The 23,610-nt window shown below is 48.1% G+C and overlaps 1 protein-coding gene across 4 annotated transcripts in view; it reads left to right on the top strand.

The window, feature by feature from the left end:
- Window positions 1-23,610, top strand: part of LOC147630874 (Transducin/WD40 repeat-like superfamily protein) — an 85,684-nt gene that overhangs the window by 26,017 nt on the left and 36,057 nt on the right. The window lies entirely within an intron of this gene.

Raw genomic sequence — 23,610 nt, 5'->3', positions numbered from 1 at the left:
GAAGCAGCAACTAGGGAGAGTGGGAAGCTAATGCTACTAGTCAAAATGGGGTACATGAGTACATGGATATGGGGGAGTACAAAAGTGACAGTGAGTACAACAGTATATGGCTGGAGTAGTAATCATCCTAGGAGCTCTAGCATGGGTCTCTGCCGGATGGCTTGGATATCTGCCATAGTGAGATGCCTGGTCGGACGAGCTCGATGCCTCGCAATGATGCTCTGAATCCTCCGGTGTAGGCACCGTCTCTGATGTAAGGATCCTTGAACCCTCAGGCATCTGGATCTGCCCAATTGGATAGCTCTCTCAACTAGAGTCCCACAGGGTGCCCACTGTTGGGCAGCGGGCTGTCGGCTGTGTCCCCTCCCGGGTAGTCCCTCTAAAGAAGTCAGTAATCTGTCTCTGTGTGGACTCCCTGCCAGTGGGGCGTCTGCTCCTCATAATGGACTCTCTGAGCCTGCGGATCTCCAGGAGATAAAAACCTAGGCATCGCTGATCACAATAGTCCATGACTCTAGCCAGTGGTCCAAATCCCTCTCTGAAAAGGCAATGGTAGCGCCCTCGAATCTCATAATATGCTGTGCAGCGAGACAGATGTAGTGCTCCTCCGTCTCTGGCTCTATCCAACAAATCTGACATATCCTGTCCCTTGGAGGTATGCCTCTAAATCTGCCTGTCTCTATCTCTAACTGATGTGAAGAGGTGCGGATCTGCCCAATGGCGCACCTCAATCCATGAGACAGATGGGTATCCATGTAGCTCGGTCTAAGTATAAAGCTATCCTCAGTGGTGCGGAGAAGATGGTCTCTATAGAAAGCCATCTTCGTCCCTAACTCCTGTGAGGGCTCTAGCCATGTCCTCCTAGTGTCCAACTGAATGAGGTCCTATATGATGACTCTACTAATCTCAGAATGTGTCAAGGTGAGAGAGGGTGCCTCTAGAGAGTACTGGAAGGGTGGAAGTCTGCCTAAGCTGAACCCGTGGAGCTCAAACCAGGATGCTATCTGTGCATACCAACATGAAGTGTCTCCCTCCATGGCTAGCTGATGAGAGGACTCTAAAGCAAGTCGTGCATACCGGTGCCGGGGAAGCTCCCAGGTGCTATGAATGAAGGACACTGATCTGGCAAGAGCCTCTACTACAATCGGTGGTGCTCCCATCTCGGCTCGGATAATCTCATGGGGTACCGAGGCCTTAGCCGGAATCATCCTGGAGATCATGGACACAAGTGGTCTCTCCATCGATCTCCATCCATCGTATGTGCGTCCTGATCGACTGTGACGATCTAGGCTAGGCCCCCAGATATGTACTCCATATAGCATAGCCGATGTGACCAGCGTATCAAAAAGCCACAGCTTAGTGCGTGGCTCCTTAAACTGTACCTGTGAGCACATCCTCTCTAGACCTCCTAGTGCTGCATATCCTCTAGTCAATCTGGCCTCTGCTGCCCCCCTCATGGAAAATGTGGGCCCAGTGAACACCACTACAAGATATGTGTATGAGTCAACATACTCCACTGTCTCCTGCCCATATGTGAAAATAGGCGCTGATCTCCAGACCCACTGAGCTGTAGTGTTAAACACCATAACCTTGGTCTTACCAAGGTTAACTGAGAGCCCACTGTCCTGTGCATAAGCATGTAAAGTATCCAAGTGCCTCTGCATACCCTCTGGTGAGTCTGCTATAAGCACAATATCATCAGCATATAAGAGGTATCCAAGTGCCAGCCAACTGGGCTCCTCTGTCCCCTCGTGTCCCAATATAATCAGAGATCTCATCAATGTATAGTCCAAATAGAGTGTGAGAGAGCGGGCAGCCCTGTTTCACCCCTATAGTGGAGTGTACTGGCTGGGAGAGACCCTCTGAAGTCCGCACTTGCCCAACTACTGTCTCATAAAGTGCCATAATACCCCAAATGAGCTCACATGGAACCCCCAAGTCTTGCAGCCTGCGCATCAGTCTAGCTCTGCGCACTGTGTCAAAGGCCTTGCGGAAATCCACAAAGCCACAATAGATCCTCCTCCCATGTGCTCTGCCCTCCTCAATGATAGCCCTGAGGGTAAAGATATGATCCAAAGTAGAGAATCTCCTCCTGAAACGGGCCTGTCCCTGAGCTCGGACCCCTTGTCTCTCTGCTCAACTCATGCTCAAGAGTAGAGGTATATAGCTTGGCCAGCAAGTGACCAATCATAATGGTGCGGTAGTTAGTCGGCAGGCTCGGATCTCCAGACTTGAGTACCGGCACAATCGTGGAAGTACTCCAAGTCCCAGGAAACCCCTCACACATGGCTCTATTAAACATGAGAGCTAGCAAGTCTGCTGTCATGGCCCTGTGAAAATGGAGCAGGACAAGTGTGGGCATGGTGGTTGCAGGGTCAGAATATTTTATGATTCACATGGGGGGTGCCCGGACAGTGTTTAAGATGTGTGGACATCCCTAGGTGTGAAGGGGGAACATTAAAACATTAACTTTTAATGTTTATTGAAGTTTTGCCCCTAGGCCTTAGTGGCCCTAGGAACTTATTAAGTTGGGGCCCTAGGGATTAACTTGGAAAGGAGTTTTCTCTCTCTTCACTCTCTCTCCTCCCTTTTTGGGGAGTCGTGTAGCAAAAGTGGAGAAAGCCCTCATGCGCTTGTATCCTATCGTGGAAGAGCTCAAGGAGGAGGAGGCGGCTGCTGAAGATCAGCTTTGTTGCTGTTTTTCTGAGAGAACCAGCCGTACAGCACTGTACGGCCAGTACTGGACTCTCTCTTTCTCTCTCTCTTTCTCCTCTGTTGCTGGCGGCGCACAGAGCAGCTGCTGGTGGCTGCGCAGAAGCCCTATACAGGCTGGACAGTCAGTTTTCCAGCCCATACCTTACTGTACGACTGCCGTACAGTGTACGGGCAGTCAGATACAGCTCATACAGGTGCAGGCGGCGCTTTACTGGGTGCTGGACAGACCTGTGCAGGCTGATTCAGGCAGGTACAGAAGTGGACAGCAGGTTGTTTATGCAAGTACAACGCCTGGCACGCATCCCGAGGCGGTACAATCAAGTACAGTGCTGATTTTCAGATCTGTACTTTCAAGGACAGCATAGGAGTGAGCATCAGGAGGAAGATACAGGCAAGTGCAAGCACACGTGTGAAGCAGGATTGTGGGTTCAAGTGCCTGCAGGCACAGATTAGTGCTGTTGCTTCCTCCAGTGTTGCTTCACGAGCTGAACTTGGTAAGCCTTGACTCTGTTCATCTATCTCTCTTTCTGTTGCTTGATGTCTGCTCTACAGGTATGTTTTATCTGGCTCCTTGTGAGAGGAGGAGTATGGCAGATTGACAAGAGATTAAGACAGGGATTGAACAGCATATGTATGTTGAGCTGAGAAGATGTATCATGCTTATGAGTTATGCCAGATGTATGCCCATGGCTGGCCTGCTTTGTGAACTTGGCTGATCAGAGGGAGGCACAGTGTGTTGTTTGAAGACACAGATCTGTGTGCATAGATCCTCTGTGCTGAGAAGGATTTGTGGGCAGTCAGATTGGACTACAGGTGTAAACTCTTGGCTGGTTTTTGTGTTGTACTCAGCCATACATATTATTTTAATGGAATAAAGAAATACCGCAAGGGGCGCCAAGCTTTGGGGCCAACAGGTGTCGTTGTGTTTTCAGATTTGGGCACTCTAGCTCCAATCTGTGTTTTGTTTATCATCTAGACTACAAGTGGACGGGTGTTAGCTCTTACCGCACTCTGGTTTTCTATCAGAGGCCGGTTTCAAGGTTCCGTCGCCGGGACCAATCATCAACTTTCTGAAGGGGGTGAGCTCGTGGTTGCTTTGAAGAAAGCCATCGCTGAAAATTCAGCAATCATGTCTGATACAGAAGATGAGTACTTCTATCATGAAGAAGAAGAGCAAGAGACTTCTCCTGAGAGAGATGTATCTGAGGATATTTTTGCAGGAGAACCGGCTGCAGATGTTGAGCCTTATGAGGATGTAACACAGCCAGAAGATGTGCATAGTAAAGAGGATGATGATGCTCGGTTCAAAGATCGCTTGGCTGGTGTTATGGATACTTTTATGCAGCTCACACAGAGCGAGAGATTTGCTGAATTTATGAGATCTCGCACAGAGCCCCGCACAGAGCCCCAGAAAAAGAAGAAGAAGGTTCGTTCGAAGAATCTTTCTCATGGTCATAGTGGTACCACTCCACAGGATCCATCTCCTGCCCAGTTTCCGAACATGCAGCATGCTTTTGGTGCTAACCCACAGAGTTCCTTCTATGGACAGCCACCTATTCCTCAGCAGAACATGCATCCAGGGTACTTTGGTGGTGGCTCAGTGTTTCAATCCATGACTGGGGGTTATCCTCAGGGAGGCATGGGTATGTATGGGCCTTTTGGAGCCAATTTTCAGCCTGGCATGCAAGGGAATATGTATGGTGGTATGCAGTCCGGTATGCAAGGAAATGTGTTTGGAAGCATGCAACCTGGGATGCAAGGCAATATGTTTGGTGGCATGCAGCCAGGTATGCAGCATGGAATGTATGGAAACATGGCTGGGATGTATGGTATGCCTGGTGTTGGAATGGGAAATGTTGACCCAATGATGGGTACGAATGTTGGGGGCAGCAATCTCACGAAACCACTTCCATATGATAATCTGACGCCTATGGGAAAGGCGAAGGATTACAAGGAAGGGGGAGCTGCAGTGAAGTTTGACACTTTCAGTGGGGCCAAGGATAAATTGAAGGCACTTACCTTTTTACAGCAGTTTGATGCTGCTTTTTCTGGTGGGAATTACACAGAGTCCTCTAAGGTGAGGAAAGTTGCCACTTTTCTCAAGGGCAATGCTTTGCAGTGGTGGTCTACTCTTCTTTTGCAGGGCATAGCACCCACCACATGGGTTCAATTTAAACAGGTTTTCTCTTCCGTATGGCTCACATCTACATTTGAGGTGGATGTTATGACCGCATGGCACAAGCTGGATGCTTCAAAGTGTGATAGTTTGGAGGATTATAACAAGAAGTTTTGGGAAGCTCTACTCCCAGTGACTTCTTATCGTGCCGTGCCATTATCTGAGCAGGTTGAGAAGTATTGTTGTGGGCTGCCCAAGGAGGTACGAGATTACTGTATAAAGACAAGAGTAACGAACATGTCACAGATGATTGAAAATGCTATGACAGCTAATGCGTTACTCACAGGTGGTTCATCTGGATTTAAAGGCAGTAAGAAGTTGGGCAAGAAAGCTGAAAAATTTGGGCATGCTTCTCGTGATGCTAAAGGGTCTTCAGAGACAAAGTATAAGAAGTTGCCAATGCCCAAAAGGACTTCTGAGGAAAGACAGGCTTTGAGAGATGCTCAAAAGTGTTTTTACTGTACTGAAGAGGGGCATATGTCATTCAATTGCCCCAAAAGAACGTCCAAAAAGGATCCTGACAATAAAGGAGAGCCCAAGCCAAAGAAACCAAAGCCTTCTGCAGGCTTAGTTCCTGATCTTGTGGGTGAGCAGCTAAGTGGTGAAGCTACAGAGTTGTGCAGGGCATGGAGCAAAGTGAGAGATCAGAATGCTTTGATCTTCTTTGACACAGGTGCTAGAGCCAACTTCATTTCACCAGATTTGGCTGGCCGATTGGGGATTCGCGCAGAGGAGATGGGGCCGTTACATGAGGCAAATATGGCTTGTCCAGGGTATGCAGAACCCGTTACTCCTATCATTGGGAAGCTTCGGCTTCATTTGCAGGGTTATGTGGACAGTGAGGAGTTTTTCATCATGCCTTTGGATGGCTGTGATGTTTTGTTGGGGATGCCATGGTGCCACAGGGTACATGCGGTGGTGGATACTTACAACAGGAAAATTACTCTGACTCATAGAGGAAAAGAGCATGTTTTGGATGTAAAACTCAAAGGGGAATCTGTTCCTATTGTATCCGCTTCGGCGATTTCATCAGTAATGAAAAAGCATCTTTCCGCGTACTTGATTTATGTAAAGGATGCACAGGATGATGAGTCTAAGTCTAATTTGTCAATGTTAGATAAAGACAGGGCTGATTTCTTAAGTGGGTTTCAAGACTGTTTTTCCGAGTCATTGCCAGGAGAATTACCTCCTGAGAGGCCAGAAGATCATGCCATAGATCTGATTCCTGGTAGTACTCCACCGAATAGACCGCCGTATCGTGTTAGTGCAGCCCAACAGGAAGAGATTATGAGTCAGGTGCAGGAGCTATTGAATAAGGGGTTGATTCAGCCTAGCTCATCACCCTTTTGCTCACCTGTGCTCTTAGTGCAGAAGAAGGATGGTTCTTGGCGCATGTGTATAGATTACAGGGCGCTGAATAAGAATACCATCAAGAATCGATTCCCCATACCGAGGATCGATGACATCTTGGACCGCTTACAGGGCTCCACAGTTTTTAGTCGTATTGACTTGAAAAGCGGATATCATCAGATACGCATTAGACCCGAGGATGTGCATAAGACAGCATTCCGAACCACGTTTGGGTTGTATGAGTTCTTGGTTATGCCCTTTGGTTTGACAAATGCGCCTGCCACATTTAACAGAATGATGGACAGGATTTTCAGGCCTCATAGAGAGTTTGTGGGCACATTCTTTGATGATATGATTGTGCATTCACAAACTGAGGAAGAGCATAGAAGGCATTTGGCTATTGTGTTTGCAGAACTCAGAAACCATAGATTGGTGGTTAATGGCAAGAAGAGTGAGTTTTTCTTGCAGGATATACATTTCTTGGGGCATATTGTGTCTGGTCATGGAGTCCGTATGGATCCAGCAAAGGTAGAAGCAATACTTAATTGGCCAGCTTTGAGGACCGTGCATGATGTACGCAGCTTTCTAGGATTGTGTTCCTATTACAGGCGTTACATACGGCACTTTGCTGAAATTGCTTCGCCTCTTCATGCTTTGACGAAGAAAGCAACTCCGTTTAGATGGGCTGATCGGGAAATTACAGCATTCAAAAAGCTCAAAGAAAAGCTTACTTCGGACCCAGTATTGGTGTTACCGGACCTCCGAAAGGCTTTTGTTGTCCAGTGTGATGCATGTGGAAGTAGCATTGGTGCAGTTCTCATGCAAGAGGGACATGTGATAGCCTATGAGAGTAGAGTTTTGCAAGATGCCGAGAAGCATTTGCAGGTGTATGAGAAAGAGATGTTGGCTGTAATTCACGCTCTTTCTACATGGAAACACTACTTGCTTGGGGCTGATTTCACTGTATAGACAGATCATCAGACCTTGCGTTATTTTCTCACGCAGACTAAGCTTTCAGAGAAGCATATGCGTTGGGCAAACTTTTTGTCAATGTTTCACTTCCAGATTGTACATGTGGAAGGCAAAAAGAATGTAGTGGCAGATGCTTTGTCACGCAAGCCACAGGTCTCTGCAGTTTCACTTGCTTATCATCATGAGCTTGATGAAATGAAAGACCAGTATGCCCATGATGAGGACTTTGAAAAGTTGTATGATCAGATGTCTGAGGGTCAGCGGCATGAGCATTACACTCTCAGAGATAGGTTTTTATTGATGCATGGCAGACTGTGTGTTACCAGGCCATTGCGACTCAAGGTTATGATTGAAAGTCATGCTCCACCGTATGCAGGTCATAGAGGTATTGACGCCACGGTCAAAGCAGTGGAGACTTTCTTTTATTGGCCAACCTTGAGAAGAGATGTTGATGCCTTTGTGAGGCAATGCATCGTATGTCAGAAGGTAAAGTTTGACCGTCAGAAGACACCAGGGTTATTACAGCCTTTACCTATTCCGGATAGACCTTGGGAGAGCATTGCCATGGATTTTGTATTTGATCTTCCACGGACACAAACGGGAAATGATGGCATCTGGACTATCATATGCAGGTTCAGTAAGCAGGCTCATTTCATTCCCGTGCGGAAGACAATTAAAGTGGATCATATGGTGAAGTTGTTCATGGCGAACATCTTCAAGTATCATGGCTTGCCTACGTCTATCATTAGTGACCGTGATCCACGGATGACGAGTTTGTTTTGGAGAGGGTTGTTTGACAACATGGGTACAACTCTCAAGTTTTCATCGTCATTTCATCCACAGACAGATGGTCAGTCAGAGGAGGCTAACTCTACAGTGTTGGATCTTCTCAAATGTTATGTGTCAGAGCACAAGCAACAATGGGAAAAGTTTCTTCCTTTGGTGGAGTTTGCATATAACAACACTGTACATAGCCCGACAGGCAAGGCGCCTTTTGAGATTGTAGAAGGAGGGAAGAAGGTTCCACCCATTTTGCATACCAAGGATAAGATCTTTGAGGCTGATCAGTATGTGGAGAGCTTAGATGAAGCTTATCGGAGAGTTAAGTTGGCCCTCCAGAAAACTCAACAGAAGCAAAAGAAAGCCGCAGACCGTCACAGACGTGATTTGCAGTTTGCATTGGGTGATTGGGTTCTTTTGCGCTTTGAAAAGGCTAGACTCAAGACGATGAAGGGTAAAGAGCGCTTATTCCCTAAGTTGAGTATGCGATATTATGGGCCTTTTCAGATTTTGGAAAAGATTGGTGAGGTAACCTATCGATTGAAGTTACCAGATCACTGGAGGATTCACAATGCTTTTCACGTGAGTCTTCTTAGACCTTTCCGTGGGGATGTGCCTGAGGATGTATCAGATGAGGCTCAGCCGGAAGTTGAGGAACTTGATGAGGTTCTGATTCCAGAGCAGATACTGGCACATAAAGAAAGGAAGGTACGAGGTAAAGTTTCCCGTCGCTATCTTGTGAAGTTCAAGAACTATTCACCGATGGATGCGAAGTGGATGGAGGAAGGTGACTTAACAGATTCACCTCAGGTTTTGCAGCTTTATCTCGATGCCTTTGAGTTAGAGCCGACTCTTATTGTGGCTCATTCAGGTTCAGCAGAGCATGGGTCTGGAGCATTACCTGATGCTCAAGAGGGGGGTAGCACCTCCACTCCCTTGCTACAGACAGGCTCAGATGACATCTAGAGGTTGCTTGGTGCAGATTTTATCTCATCCGAAGGTACTGAGGCTGACAGTACATCTGTTTATGGGACTTCTATGATATATGTGTACTAGTCACATGGAGATTTTTGTGGATATGTATGGTTCACAGTGGTATACAACTTGGACTATTACTATGCCAATGGTTTGCAGTGAATGATGATACATGTGTATGGCTCAGAGAGATTGGGACGCTGATCTTGCCATATTGTATGGTTCACTTTGGATATTTTGGTGCATCACCAGAATGCAATCGAGGACGCTTGCCATCTTTCAAGAGGGGGGTATGTCATGGCCCTGTGAAAATGGAGCAGGACAAGTGTGGGCATGGTGGTTGCAGGGTCAGAATATTTTATGATTCACATGGGGGGTGCCCGGACAGTGTTTAAGATGTGTGGACATCCCTAGGTGTGAAGGGGGAACATTAAAACATTAACTTTTAATGTTTATTGAAGTTTTGCCCCTAGGCCTTAGTGGCCCTAGGAACTTATTAAGTTGGGGCCCTAGGGATTAACTTGGAAAGGAGTTTTCTCTCTCTTCACTCTCTCTCCTCCCTTTTTGGGGAGTCGTGTAGCAAAAGTGGAGAAAGCCCTCATGCGCTTGTATCCTATCGTGGAAGAGCTCAAGGAGGAGGAGGCGGCTGCTGAAGATCAGCTTTGTTGCTGTTTTTCTGAGAGAACCAGCCGTACAGCACTGTACGGCCAGTACTGGACTCTCTCTTTCTCTCTCTCTTTCTCCTCTGTTGCTGGCGGCGCACAGAGCAGCTGCTGGTGGCTGCGCAGAAGCCCTATACAGGCTGGACAGTCAGTTTTCCAGCCCATACCTTACTGTACGACTGCCGTACAGTGTACGGGCAGTCAGATACAGCTCATACAGGTGCAGGCGGCGCTTTACTGGGTGCTGGACAGACCTGTGCAGGCTGATTCAGGCAGGTACAGAAGTGGACAGCAGGTTGTTTATGCAAGTACAACGCCTGGCACGCATCCCGAGGCGGTACAATCAAGTACAGTGCTGATTTTCAGATCTGTACTTTCAAGGACAGCATAGGAGTGAGCATCAGGAGGAAGATACAGGCAAGTGCAAGCACACGTGTGAAGCAGGATTGTGGGTTCAAGTGCCTGTAGGCACAGATTAGTGCTGTTGCTTCCTCCAGTGTTGTTTCACGAGCTGAACTTGGTAAGCCTTGACTCTGTTCATCTATCTCTCTTTCTGTTGCTTGATGTCTGCTAGAGGTATGTTTTATCTGGCTCCTTGTGAGAGGAGGAGTATGGCAGATTGACAAGAGATTAAGACAGGGATTGAACAGCATATGTATGTTGAGCTGAGAAGATGTATCATGCTTATGAGTTATGCCAGATGTATGCCCATGGCTGGCCTGCTTTGTGAACTTGGCTGATCAGAGGGAGGCACAGTGTGTTGTTTGAAGACACAGATCTGTGTGCATAGATCCTCTGTGCTGAGAAGGATTTGTGGGTAGTCAGATTGGACTACAGGTGTAAACTCTTGGCTGGTTTTTGTGTTGTACTTAGCCATACATATTATTTTAATGGAATAAAGAAATACCGCAAGGGGCGCCAAGCTTTGGGGCCAACAGGTGTCGTTGTGTTTTCAGATTTGGGCACTCTAGCTCCAATTTGTGTTTTGTTTATCATCTAGACTACAAGTGGACGGGTGTTAGCTCTTACCGCACTCTGGTTTTCTATCAGAGGCCGGTTTCATCTGCAATCATATCTCTAGCATGTATGAAATGCTCGGCTACAATGCCCTCATGATCCTGTGCCCTCCCTGTATGCAATCTGTTGATGGTCCTCCTCACCATCTCTGTTGTGAAGAGAGAGAGAGAGAGAGAGAGAGAGAGAGAGAGAGAGAGAAGAGAGAGAGAGAGAGAGAGAAATGAAATGATATATTAACGTCTTCAGAAGGCCAAAATGACCTATGAGACCAAAAAGGTTACAACAATTGGTGGATCTGATACAATGTCTGTGTAAGGAAAGCTAAAAACAACTAAACAACTAACTGAAACTGAAACAACTATGAGGAAAAGTACGGCACTAGGAGCTCCTAATGGATAACATCTCGGAGGAAAACTTCAGCAACAAAGGTAAGCATCATACACATCACTATCCAAAGATGTCTCTCATTGGTCGATGGCGGATATCCTCAATGTCCTCCATGGTGAGTACTCTGACTGGACGTCTCCCATGCCGTGCTAGTATGGTCTTGATCCTCTGTTGTAGTCTCCGCCGGTGTCGAGATGGGCCTCTCATCTTGGGGCGCCTGGACCGCCCCAGCTCTATAGCCCGATCAATCAGTGTACCTCTGGTGCGGCTGTACTCTGGGGCTAGCTGCAATGCCTGCTGGCCTGACTGCTGAATCTCTGGTCGAAAGAAGTCTGTAATCTGCCTCTGTAGGTGTCTCTCCCTCTCTGATCCCCTCCCTCTCAGGAGACCCCCTCTATGTCTACGCAGCTCCAGCAAGTACAATCCGAGGCATCTCTGATCCTGGTATCTCATGACTCTAGAAAGTGGTCCAAAGCCCTCTCTGAACAGGCAATGAAAACGGCCTCGTATCTCATAATATACTGGACAGTGACATATGTAATGTAACTCTGTCTTTGGCTCCATCTGACACATCTGACAAATCCTGGGCTCAGTTGGTACTCCTCTGAATCTGCCAGTCTCAATCTCTAGCTGGTGTGAGGATGTGCGCATCTGACCAATAGCACACCGTACCCCATGAGAAAGATGAGTATCCATGTAGCTGGGTCTAATCACAAACCCATCCTCCGTGAGCTGGAGAAGATGATCTCTATAGAAAGCCATCTTCGTACCAAGCTCGTGTGTCAGTTGTATCCATGTCCTCCTAGTGTCTAGCTGAGTCAAGTCCTGCTTGATAAGTCTGGTAATCTCTGCCCGTGTGAGAGAGAGGGAGGGTGCATCCAGGGAGTACTGAAATGGAGGTAGCCTGTCCATACTAAGGCCATGCAGTTGGAACCAAGCTGTCATCTGTGCATACCAACATGATCCGTCTCCCTGTGATGCCAACTGTCGTGAAGACTCCAGGGCTAAGCGAGCATATCTGTCTCTAGGGAGAGCCCAAGTGCTATGTATAAAGGAGACTGATCGAGTGAGTGCCTCTACTACCAATGGGGGGGCAGCCATCTCTGCACGGATAATATCATGTGGTACGGAGGCCTTGGCCTTAATCATCCGGGAAATCATAGAAACCAAGGACCTCTCCATACGTCTCCATCCATCAGTGCTACCAGCTCGGCTGTGGTGATCCACTGAGGGTCCCCATATCTCCACTCCATACAGCATGGCTGAAGTGACCAAAGTGTCAAAGAGCCAGAGCTTTGTTCGAGGTTCCTGAAACTGAACATGCGAACACATCCTCTCTAGTCTCCCCAATGCTGCAGAAGCTCTGGTCAATCTGGTCTCCGTTGCTCTCCTCAAGGAAAATAGTGGGCCACTAAAAACCACACCAAGGTAAGTATATGCATCTGTATACTCCACTGTCTCCTGACCATATGTAAAGGTGGGTATTGACCTCCTAACCCACTGTGCTGTGGTGTTAAACACCATCACCTTGGTTTTACCAAGGTTAACAGACAATCTACTGTTCTCTGCAAACGTGTGCAATGCATCCAAATGACGCTGCATCCCCTCTGGAGAATCTGAGATCAGCACAATATCATCAGCATACAATAACAGCGGAATCCATGTCCTTGCTAGCTGTGCTCCTCTGTCACCCTCCCGCTCTACATAGTCCGAAACGTCATCCACATACATCCCAAATAAGGTGGGAGAAAGGGGGCAGCCCTGTTTCACCCCAATAGTGGAGTGAACCATCTCAGATATACCTTGAGTAGTACGTACTTGCCCCACAACTGTCCTGTATAAAGCCATGATTCCCCAAATCAGCTATGTGGGCACTCCCATCTCCTGTAGTCTGCGCATCAGTCTGGCTCTCGGTACCGTGTCAAAAGCTTTGCGGAAATCCACAAAGCAACAATAAATCCTCTTGCCAGATAATCTGCCCTCCTGAATAATAGCTGAGTGTCAAGATATGGTCAAGAGTGGAGAAACCTCTCCTGAACCCTACCTGCCCTGATGCACGTATGCCCTCTCTCTCTGCCCATCTACTCAACTCCTGCTTAAGAATAGATGCATATAATCTAGCCAATGTGTGACCAATCATGATGGTACGATAATTCCCAGGAAGCATGGGATCCCCTGACTTGAAGATAGGCACAATCGTGGACATATTCCAAGTCTTAGGAGAACCCTCACACATGGCTCGGTTAAACATCATAGCAATAAGCTCTGCAAGCATGTCTCTGGCATGAATAAACTGCTCTGCTACCAAACCATCATGATCATATGCTCTCCCAGTCCTCATCCTGTCAATAGCTTTCCTTACCATCTCAGCAGTAAAGAAAGCACATGTCTCTGGGCATGGCTCCGATGGGTCTGGCAGGGGCGGCTGTCTTGGTGCTGTGTACAGGGATGCTGCATACTCACCCCAAATCTCTGTGGAGGTAATGGCTGGTGATGGTGAATGCTCATGGAATAGTCTCCATGCCTCGCTTGAGTCCTGACTCATAAATAACTGGTACAAATCCCTCTCTAACTGAGCAAGATAAGCCCTCTTCTTCCGTCGCACTAGGTGCCGGAAGGTAATCTGTGACTGTCTGTGAGTGGTAACACCCATGAGCACCTCTCTCTGTAATCTGATCCTCATCTCTCTGCACTCCTCATCATACCAACTGTACTGGGGCATGATACCAGATCGTCTCTGTGTAGGCTGACTATGGGGATATGCCTCTGATGCTGCAGCATGAAGCGTCTCTATCAATGTCTGAGTGAGCTCATCTAATGGCCGCCCCGGCTCCTCGGCACATAAGCGTCTGTATATCTCATCTGTGTACACGGTGTCAGTCTCCCTCGTAAAGGTATAACGAGTGTGTGTGGAGACCTGTCCCAATGGAGCGGTGCTGAACTGAAATGTGAGAGTGAAGGACAAGATAGCATGATCCACTGCTACTCCAACCGGCCTAGTGCCTACCATAAAATCCTGAAAAGAGGGAATGAGACTGGGCTGAGCCATAACATAGTCCACTGTACTAGCACCATGCCGATGTGGAAAGCTAGTGAAACCGCCCGATGTCGGGAATCTCTGTAGGCCATTCAGGATGGCCAATCCATGTGCAGTCCCCATGTCTATCAAATACCGCTCATACACTGTATGTTCCTCATCCTGGGAGAATCTAGATAGGCCCATATCCCTAACATCAAGCTCCCTCAACATCTCCTCGGAGGTATCATAAAATACTGTCTGGTTATGGGCGGTCCTGGCATTGAAGTCCCCCAAGAGAATGATGTCACCATCCCTGGAGAACTCCCAAATGTCATCATCCAGACTGCCCGCTAGGTGATGCATACACTGATGTACTAGGAGCAAAATAGCATATAGCAATGTAGAGATATCTGCCCGTCTCTGCCCTCAGTCTAACCCACATGTACCTAGCCTGCTCATCTCTGCGGACTATATGTATCAGTGGCTGTAGCTCCTCTCTAAACAATAGTGCCACTCCTCCTGAGCCCCGTCGTCTATGCTCTGAACGAGTCTCCTGTCTACAAGCTGTCTCCCATCGGTATCCACTAACATGTGGCATGGACTGTCCAGGAGCCTGATGCGTCTCACAGTAGAAGATGATGTCCCTCCCAGTGAAACTATCCTCAAAAGCCCCTACATCAAGGCGTAGAGATCCATTACAATTCCAAGTAGCAACTTTGAGTGTAGTCCCATAGGTCTCGCGCCGTCACTTTCCCTTTCTCTCGGGCTGCCCTTATCTCGGGCATAACTTCTTTCATGTGGGCAAGTTGCGAGAGTGTGAGGTAATCTCCAAGAAATATTCCCGTCTTCTTGAGCGTAGGACGTCTCTTCAAGAAGTCCTTCTTCGCTTCCATGGAGGGGAAACGAATGATAAGTGCTCTCTCCTTAGAAGATTCGCCACTACCTTCTCTCTTCTTTCCCACTCTCCATGCCTTTGTGTGCGTGGCTTCAATGCCCATCATAGAGAAGAGCTCCTTGGTTTCCCCTTCCGCATCATCACGGTCTTTTAGACCGGACACTCGTACATGTAAGGCTCGGGTCCTCCTCCTTTGCTCCTCTTCAAGGGTCATGTTGATTTGGTTGGAGTGGGGATGGGTGGCGGTTCTTTACCTTTCCCTTTGTTGGCGACCTCGATCCATTTCTCGGCCTCGTCCATCTTCTTTTGTGTCTTTGTGATCACCTCCACCCATGAAGATGTCTTCTCTTTATGTTGCTCCTCCTCCTCTCGAATGATCCTCATTTGTTCCTTCATGGTATTCAGCTCTTCAATAAAGGAGGGCTGAAATTCTCCATCCTCAAGCTTGCTTTTTGAAGTGGCTTTCAACTCCTTTTTGAGGGCTGAGATTTCAGCTGCTTGACTTTTAGCATGCAGTTTGGCCTCCACTAGTTCCTCCTTTAAGGCTGAAACCTCAGCCTCTTGCTTGGATGCTCTCAACTCGAGCTCTTGGATTTTGTCAAATCCCTTCTCGAGTTTGGAGAGGCGGTTTATGATTGCGGTAATGGAAGAGTCGACCATCTTCTTGTTTTCTTTGATAATTGTGCCGAGCTTGTCCTCCACTTTCACGAGCTCCTCTTTAAACCCGGTCTTGGCCATGACTTTTTGCAAAACTTCCCACAGCCAATGGATTGGAAATTAATCCATGACACAAGCGCGAAACAGCAGCAGCAGCAGCACAGCAGGGAGAGAGAGGGGGGGGGGGGTTCAAGCCATGTAGGGGAAAGAGAGAAGAGAGAAGAGATAAGAGATTCAGCAGAGAGAGAGTTATGTTGCTGCCTTGGGGGCCTAAGCAAGGTTTGGTGGGAAAAGGGAGGTGGGAAAAGGGAGGCAGTGGAACAGCGAGAGAGAGAGAGAGAGAGATGCGAGCAAACAGGCGGGCAGGGGCGAAAAGGGGAGGCGGAGCAGAGGAACAGCAAGAGAGAGAGATGCGAGCGAACAGGCGGGCAGGGGCGAAAAGGGGAGGCGGAGCGGAGGAACAACGAGAGAGAGAGATGCGAGCGAACAGGCGGGCAGGGGCGAAAAGGGGAGGCGGAGCGAAGGAACAGCGAGAGAGAGAGAGAGAGAGAGAGAGAGAGAGAGAGAGAGAGAGAGAGAGAGAGAGAGAGAGAGAGAGAGAGAGATGGGGGGCGTAGGCAGGCAGCGGGAGGGGAGAGCGAAGAGCGAAGAGCGAAGGGGGGCAGCGGGAGGGGTGGGCGCAGCGGGAGGGGGGGGGGGGGCGCAGGCAGGCAGCGGGAGGGGAGAGCGAAGAGCGAAGGAGAGAGAGAGAGAGAAATGAAATGATATATTAACGTCCTCAAAAGGCCAAAATGACCTATGAGACCAAAAAGGTTACAACAATTGGTGGATCTGATACAATGTCTATGTAAGAAAAGCTAAAACAACTAAACATCTAACTGAAACTGAAACAATAACTATGAGGAAAAGTAAGGTACTAGGAGCTCCTAATGGATAACATCTGGGAAGGAAAACTCCAGCAACAAAGGTAAGCATCATATACATCACTATCCAAAGATGTCTCTCATCGGTCGATGGCGGATATCCTCAGTGTCCTCCATGGTGAGTACTCTGACTGGACGTCTCCCATGCCGTGCTAGGATGGTCCTGATCCTCTGTTGTAGTCTCCGCCGGTGTCGAGATGGGCCTCTCATCTTGGGGCACCTGGACCGCCCCAGCTCTATAGCCCGATCAATGAGTGTACCTCTGGTGCGGCTATACTCTGGGGCTAGCTGCAATGCCTGCTGGCCTGACTGCTCAATCTCTGGTCAAAAGAAGTCTGTAATCTGCCTCTGTAGGTGTCTCTCCCTCTCTGATCCCCTCCCTCTCAAGAGACCCTCTCTATGTCTACGTAGCTCCAGCAAGTATAATCCGAGGCATCTCTAATCCTGGTATCTCATGACTCTGGAAAGTGGTCTGAAACCCTCTCTGAACATGCAGTGAAAATGGCCTTGTATCTCATAATATACTGGACAGTGACGTATGTAATGTAACTCTGTCTCTGGCTCCATCTGGCACAACTGACAAATCCTGGCCTGAACTGGTACTCCTCTGAATCTGCCAGTCTCAATCTCTAGCCGTACATCTCCATCCATCAGTGCTACGAGCTCGGCTGTGGTGATCCACCGAGGATCCCCATATCGCAGTCTCCCCAATGCTGCAGAAGCTCTGGTCAATCTGGTCTCCGCTGCTCTCCTCAAGGAAAATAGTGGGCCACTAAAAACCACACCAAGGTAAGTATATGCATTTGTATACTCCACTGTCTCCTACCATATATAAAGGTGGGTATTGACTTCCTAAACCATTGTGCTGTGGTGTTAAACACCATCACCTTGGTTTTACCAAGGTTAACAGACAATCCACTATCCTTTGCAAACGTATGCAATGCATCCAAATGACGCTGCATCCCCTCTGGAGAATCTGAGATCAGCACAATATCATCAGCATACAATAACAGCGGAATCCATGTCCCTGCTAGCTGTGCTCCTCTGTCACCCTCTTGCTCTACTTAGTCCGAGACCTCATCCACATACATCCCAAATAAGGTGGGAGAAAGGGGGCAGCCCTGTTTCACCCCAATAGTGGAGTGAACCATCTCAGATATACCCTGAGTAGTACGTACCTGCCCCACAACTGTCCTGTATAAAGCCATGATTCCCCAAATCAGCTCTGTGGGCACTCCCATCTCCTGTAGTCTGCGCATCAGTCTGGCTCTTGGTACTGTGTCAAAAGCTTTGCGGAAATCCACAAAGCAACAATAAATCCTCCTACCATATAATCTGCCCTCCTCAATAATAGCTGTGAGTGTCAAGATATGGTCAAGAGTGGAGAAACCTCTCCTGAACCCTGCCTGCCTTGATGCACGTATGCCCTCTCTCTCTGCCGATCTACTCAACTCCTGCTCAAGAATAGATGCATATAATCTAGCCAATGTGTGACCAATCATGATGGTACGATAATTCCCAGGAAGCATGGGATCCCCTGACTTGAAGGTAGGCACAATCGTGGACATATTCCACGTCTCAGGAAAACCTCACACATGGCTCGGTTAAACATCATAGCAATAAGCTCCGCAAGCATATCTCTGGCATAAATAAAGTGCTCTACTACCAAAGGGGCGGCTGTCCTGGTGCTATGTACAGGGATGCTGCATACTCACCCCAAATCTCTGTGGAGGTAATGGCTGGTGATGGTGAATGCTCATGGAATAGTCTCCATGCCTCGCTTGAGTCCTGACTCATAAATAACTGGCACAAATCCCTCTCTAACTGAGCAAGATAAGCCCTCTTCTTCCGTCGCACTAGGCGCCGGAAGGTAATCCGTGATTGTCTGTGAGTGGTAACACCCATGAGCACCTCTCTCTGTAATCTGATCCTCATCTCTCTGCACTCCTCATCAAACCAACTGTTCTGGGGCATGTTCCCAGATCGTCTCCGTGTAGGCTGACTATGGGGATATGCCTCTGATGCTGCAGCATGAAGCGTTTCTATCAATATCTGAGTGAGCTCATCTATTGGCCGTCCCGGCTCCTCGGCTCATAAGCGTCTGTATATCTCATCCGTGTACACGGTGTCAGTCTCCCTCGTAAAGGTATAACGAGTGTGTGTGGAGACCTGTCCCAATGGAGCGGTGCTGAACTGAAATGTGAGAGTGAAGGACAAGATAGCATGATCCACTGCTACTCCAACCAGCCTAGTGCCTACCATAAAATCCTGAAAAGAGAATGAGACTGGGCTGAGCCATAACATAGTACACTGTACTAGCACCATGCCGATGTGGAAAGCTAGTGAAACCGCATGCTGTCGGGAATCTCTGTAGGCCATTCAGGATGGCCAATCCATGTGCAGTCCCCGTGTCTATCTGAAACCGCCCATACACAATATGTTCCTCATCCTGTGAGAGTCTAGATAGGCCCATATCCCTAACATCAAGCTCCCTCAACATCTCCTTTGAGGTTTCATAAAATATTGTCTGGTTATGGGCGGTCCTGGCATTGAAGTCCCCCAGGAGATTGATGTCACCATCCCTGGAGAACTCCCAAATGTCATCATCCAAAATAGAAAAGGGAGACTGCCCGCTAGGTGATGCATACACTGATGTACTAGGAGCAAAATAGCATATAGCAATGTAGAGATACCTGCTTGTCTCTGTCGTCAGTCTAACCCACATGTACCTAGCCTGCTCATCTCTGCGGACTATATGTATCAGTGGCTGCAGCTCCTCTAAACAATACGGCCACTCCTCCTGAGCCCCGTCCTCTATGCTCTGACGAGTCTCGTGTCTACAAGGTATCTCCCATCGGTATCCACTAACATGTGGCATGGACTGTCCACAGGAGCCTGATGCGTCTCACAGTAGAAGATGATGTCCCTCCCAGTGAAACTATCCTCAAAAGCCCCTACATCAAGGCGTAGAGATGCATTACAATTCCAAGTATCAACTTTGAGTGTAGTCCCATAGGTCTCGCGCCGTCATGAAGAGCGCCTCTCCATAATCACCACTCTACCATCTCTATAGAAGGCCACTTTACCTTTCTCTCGGGCTGCCCTTATCTCGGGCATAACCTCTTTCATGTGGGCAAGTTGCGAGAGTGTGAGGTCATCTCCAAGAAATATTCCCGTCTTCTTGAGTGTAGGACGTCTCTGCAAGAAGTCCTTCTTCGCTTCCATGGAGGGGAAACGAATGATAAGTGCTCTCTCCTTAGAAGATTCGCCACTACCTTCTCTCTTCTTTCCCACTCTCCATGCCTTTGTGTGCGTGGCTTCAATGCCCATCATAGAGAAGAGCTCCTTGGTTTCCCCTTCTGCATCATCACGGTCTTTATGACCGGACACTCGTACATGTAAGGCCTTGTTGTTTGATCTAGCTGATCTTCAACAGAGAGTCCATTTAGATTTCATGTGATTATATTCCTAGGTACTATGGGCAAGGGACTATTGAAAAGGCCCCTATGTGAGCAGGTGGTGAGCGTTCTAGTTGCCAATGATACCATAGGTACGCCGAGGAAGAAATGATTGGAAATTGGACTGGGAAATGAAATACTGAGGATCTTGATGGGAAACACTGAGGTTTCGGGTCTTCCTCCTTTGCTCCTCTTCAAGGGTCATGGTGGTGATGGTGGGAGTGGGGATGGGTGGCGATTCTTTACCTTTCCCTTTCTTGGCGACCTCGATCCATTTCTCCGCCTCGTCGATCTTCTTTTGTGTCTCTGTTACATGAAGATGTCTTCTCTTTATGTTGCTCCTCCTCCTCTCTAATGAATTTGTTCCTTGATGGTATTCAGCTCTTCAATAAAGGAGGGCTGAAATTTTCCATCCTCAAGCTTGCCTTGTGAAGTGGCTTCCAACTCCTTTTTGAGGGCTGAGATTTCAGCCGCTTGACTTTTAGCATGCAATTTGGCCTCCACTAGTTCCTCCTTTAAGGCTGAAATCTCAGCCTCTTGCTTGGATGTTCTCTCCTTCGAGCTCTTGGATTTTGTCAAATTCCTTCTCGAGTTTGGAGAGGCGGTTTATGATTGCGGTAACAGAAGAGTCGACCATCTTCTTGTTTTCTTTGATAATTGTGCTGAGCTTGTCCTCCACCTTCACGAGCCTCTTTAACTCCGGTCTTGGCCATGACCTTTTGCAATACTTCCCATAGCCAATGGACTGGAAATTAATCCATGACACCTGCACGCAGCGCGAAACAGCAGCAGCACCCGCCGGGGGGGGGGGGGGGGGGGGGGGGTCCAGCCATGTAGAGAAAAGAGAAGAGATTCAGCAGAGAAAGAGTTATGTTGCTGCCTTGGGGGCCTGAGGAAGGGTGGGTGGGAAAAGAAAGAAAGAAAGGTTTTATTAACGTCTTCCACCAAAAGACCGAACTCGGCCTAAGAGACAAATCAGTGTACGTGTGTGGGATATCCTCTGTCATCCCAACAAAATGAAAAAGTACTGAACTAAAAAGCCGAATTTGGGTGTGCAATAAGTACAATGAGTGGGGGAGGGGATGGAGCTCTACTACTAGGAGAATGCAAAGCTATATGCATGGAGTATACAATCATGATATGCAACCTAGCTAGCTCCATCCTCTACCATACTGGGGGCATAAAATGGTATAGTGTCCACAGCTCCCTGAAGAACATGCCTATGTCTGCTCTGAAGCGAGCCACTAACTCCGCACCCTCTCTGTGAAACTGAGCTGCTCTGATCTCTGTCATCTCTCTTTGGTATAGGCATGGTGTCTGAAAGCCAGATGTCCTTTGTTTCCTGCGGGCTCTGATTGTCTGTGCTCTCTGGAGAGTAATTCCCTGCTGTGTAGGGGTTGGGAGTGGGGTGGATCTTTGAAAAAATGTAGTAATCTGTGGTTGTCGTCCCCCCTCTGGAGCTATCTGAGCCTGTAATGATGTCTCTCTGTGACGCTGTATGTCTAGAATGAATCTCCCCAGTATGCGCTAGTCTGCTCCCTCAAAGATCTGGCGTAGGGAATGTGGCTCTCTGAAAAAAATGGGATATCTCTTTCTGATGGCTGTATATGCTCTGCATCTGCATACATAATACTCGTCACTCTCCACCTCCTCTCTGCACAATCTGCATACCCTCTCCTCTCGGGGGATCCGTGCTGCTCTGCCAGTCGATCTCGAATCAATGTGATGAAACTCTAAGCTGACCAATAGCCACTTGGGAGCCGTGTGGTAAAAAGCCCTCCATGTATCTAGGCCTCTCTATAAATCCATCATGAGTGATACTCATGAAGTGATCTCTGTAGTATAGCATCTTCGGTGGACGATATCCATGTCTCTCGTGTATAGAGCTGCCATAGGTCCTGTCTCAATACTCTGTTGCTCTCACTATGAGAGAGACACATATGTGGTGCATCCCTGTCATACTGGAATGGTGGTAGATGATCCATGTCTAGGCCATGCTGTGAGAACCAATGTGTGACCTGTGCATACCATGATCCTGTGTCTCCTGCCTCAACCAGCTGTCTAGATGCCTCAAAAGCTCTGTATGACAATCTGTCCTGTGGCATCTCTGTGAATGTGTCTAGCAGGCATATAGTCTGGAATATGGCCTCTACCATCATAGGAGGCGTAGCAAACTCTGCTCGGATAATGCCATGAGGTACTGACGGTTTGCTGCGTATCATGCGTGCCATCATGAGGGCCTGTGGTCTCTCTATCTGTGTCCACCAATGGGTAGCAAGGCCTGGCGCCCATACCGCTGCTCCATACATCAGTGCCGGTGTGACTAATGTGTCAAATAGCCACCCCTTCGTCCGGGGCTCCTGAAAATGCGCCTAGTGGCACTGTCTCTCTAGCATAGCCAATGCTGCATATCCCTGTGTCAATCTAGCTCTGGCTGCTGAACCCATGGTGAAGCGTGTGGTTGCTGCAGAGAAGGTAACCCCTAGGTACACGTATGATGTCACCACCTCCACCTGGCGTCCTGCGAGAGTGAATGTCAGCTCACTCCTGCCCTGTCTCGATGTATGAAAGACCATAACCTTGGTTTTCCCAAGGGTCACAGTAAGACCCCTCTGTGTGCAGAAATGTAGATGCTACTGTAGACCTCCTGGAGACTCAAACACTAATACAATATCATTAGCTTAAAGCATAATATGTACTGAGGTACCTGCTAAATCAACTCCATCTCCGCCTCCCTGTGTAATGAAGTCAGCCACCTCATCAATGTATAACCCAAATAGCGTGGGGGAAAGTGGGCATCCTTGCTTCACACCAATGGTGCTAGCAATAGTCTCGGACATACCTCCTCGGCATCTGACTCGCCCAAAAGCTTGCTCGTATAATGTATAGATTCCCCATGTCATATCTGCTGGTATGCCAAGAGACTGTAGGCGCTGAAAGAGCCTCTCTCGTGGTACTGTGTCAAATGCCTTGCAGAAATCCACAAAGCAGCAATAGAGCTTTGCCTTCCTCACTCTGGCTTGATCAATCATACATCTCAAAGTGAATACATGGTCAGTGGTAGAGAAAGCTCTCCTGAAGCCTGCCTGCCTTGATGAGCGTAAACTTGCTCGCTCAGCATATAAGAGAGAGAGAGAGAGAGAAATGAAATGAAATGAAATGATATATTAACGTCTTCAGAAGGCCAAAATGACCTATGAGACCAAAAAGGTTACAACAATTGGTGGATCTGATACAATGTCTGTGTAAGGAAAGCTAAAAACAACTAAACAACTAACTGAAACTGAAACAACTATGAGGAAAAGTACGGTACTAGGAGCTCCTAATGGATAACATCTGGGAGGAAAACTCTAGCAACAAAGGTAAGCATCATACACATCACTATCCGAAGATGTCTCTCATCGGTCGATGGCGGATATCCTCAATGTCCTCCATGGTGAGTACTCTGATTGGACGTCTCCCATGCCGTGCTAGTATGGTCATGATCCTCTGTTGTAGTCTCCGCCGGTGTCGAGATGGGCCTCTCATCTTGGGGCGCCTGGACCGCCCCAGCTCTATAGCCCGATCAATCAGTGTACCTCTGGTGCGGCTGTACTCTGGGGCTAGCTGCAATGCCTGCTGGCC

This window comes from Cibotium barometz, chromosome 15 (genome assembly GCF_041138505.1).
Source record: "Cibotium barometz isolate CiBa-2024 chromosome 15, ASM4113850v1, whole genome shotgun sequence".
Taxonomy (NCBI): Eukaryota; Viridiplantae; Streptophyta; class Polypodiopsida; order Cyatheales; family Cibotiaceae; genus Cibotium; species Cibotium barometz.
Note: the sequence above shows the minus strand (reverse complement) of the source record. Positions and strands in the feature narration are given on the sequence as shown.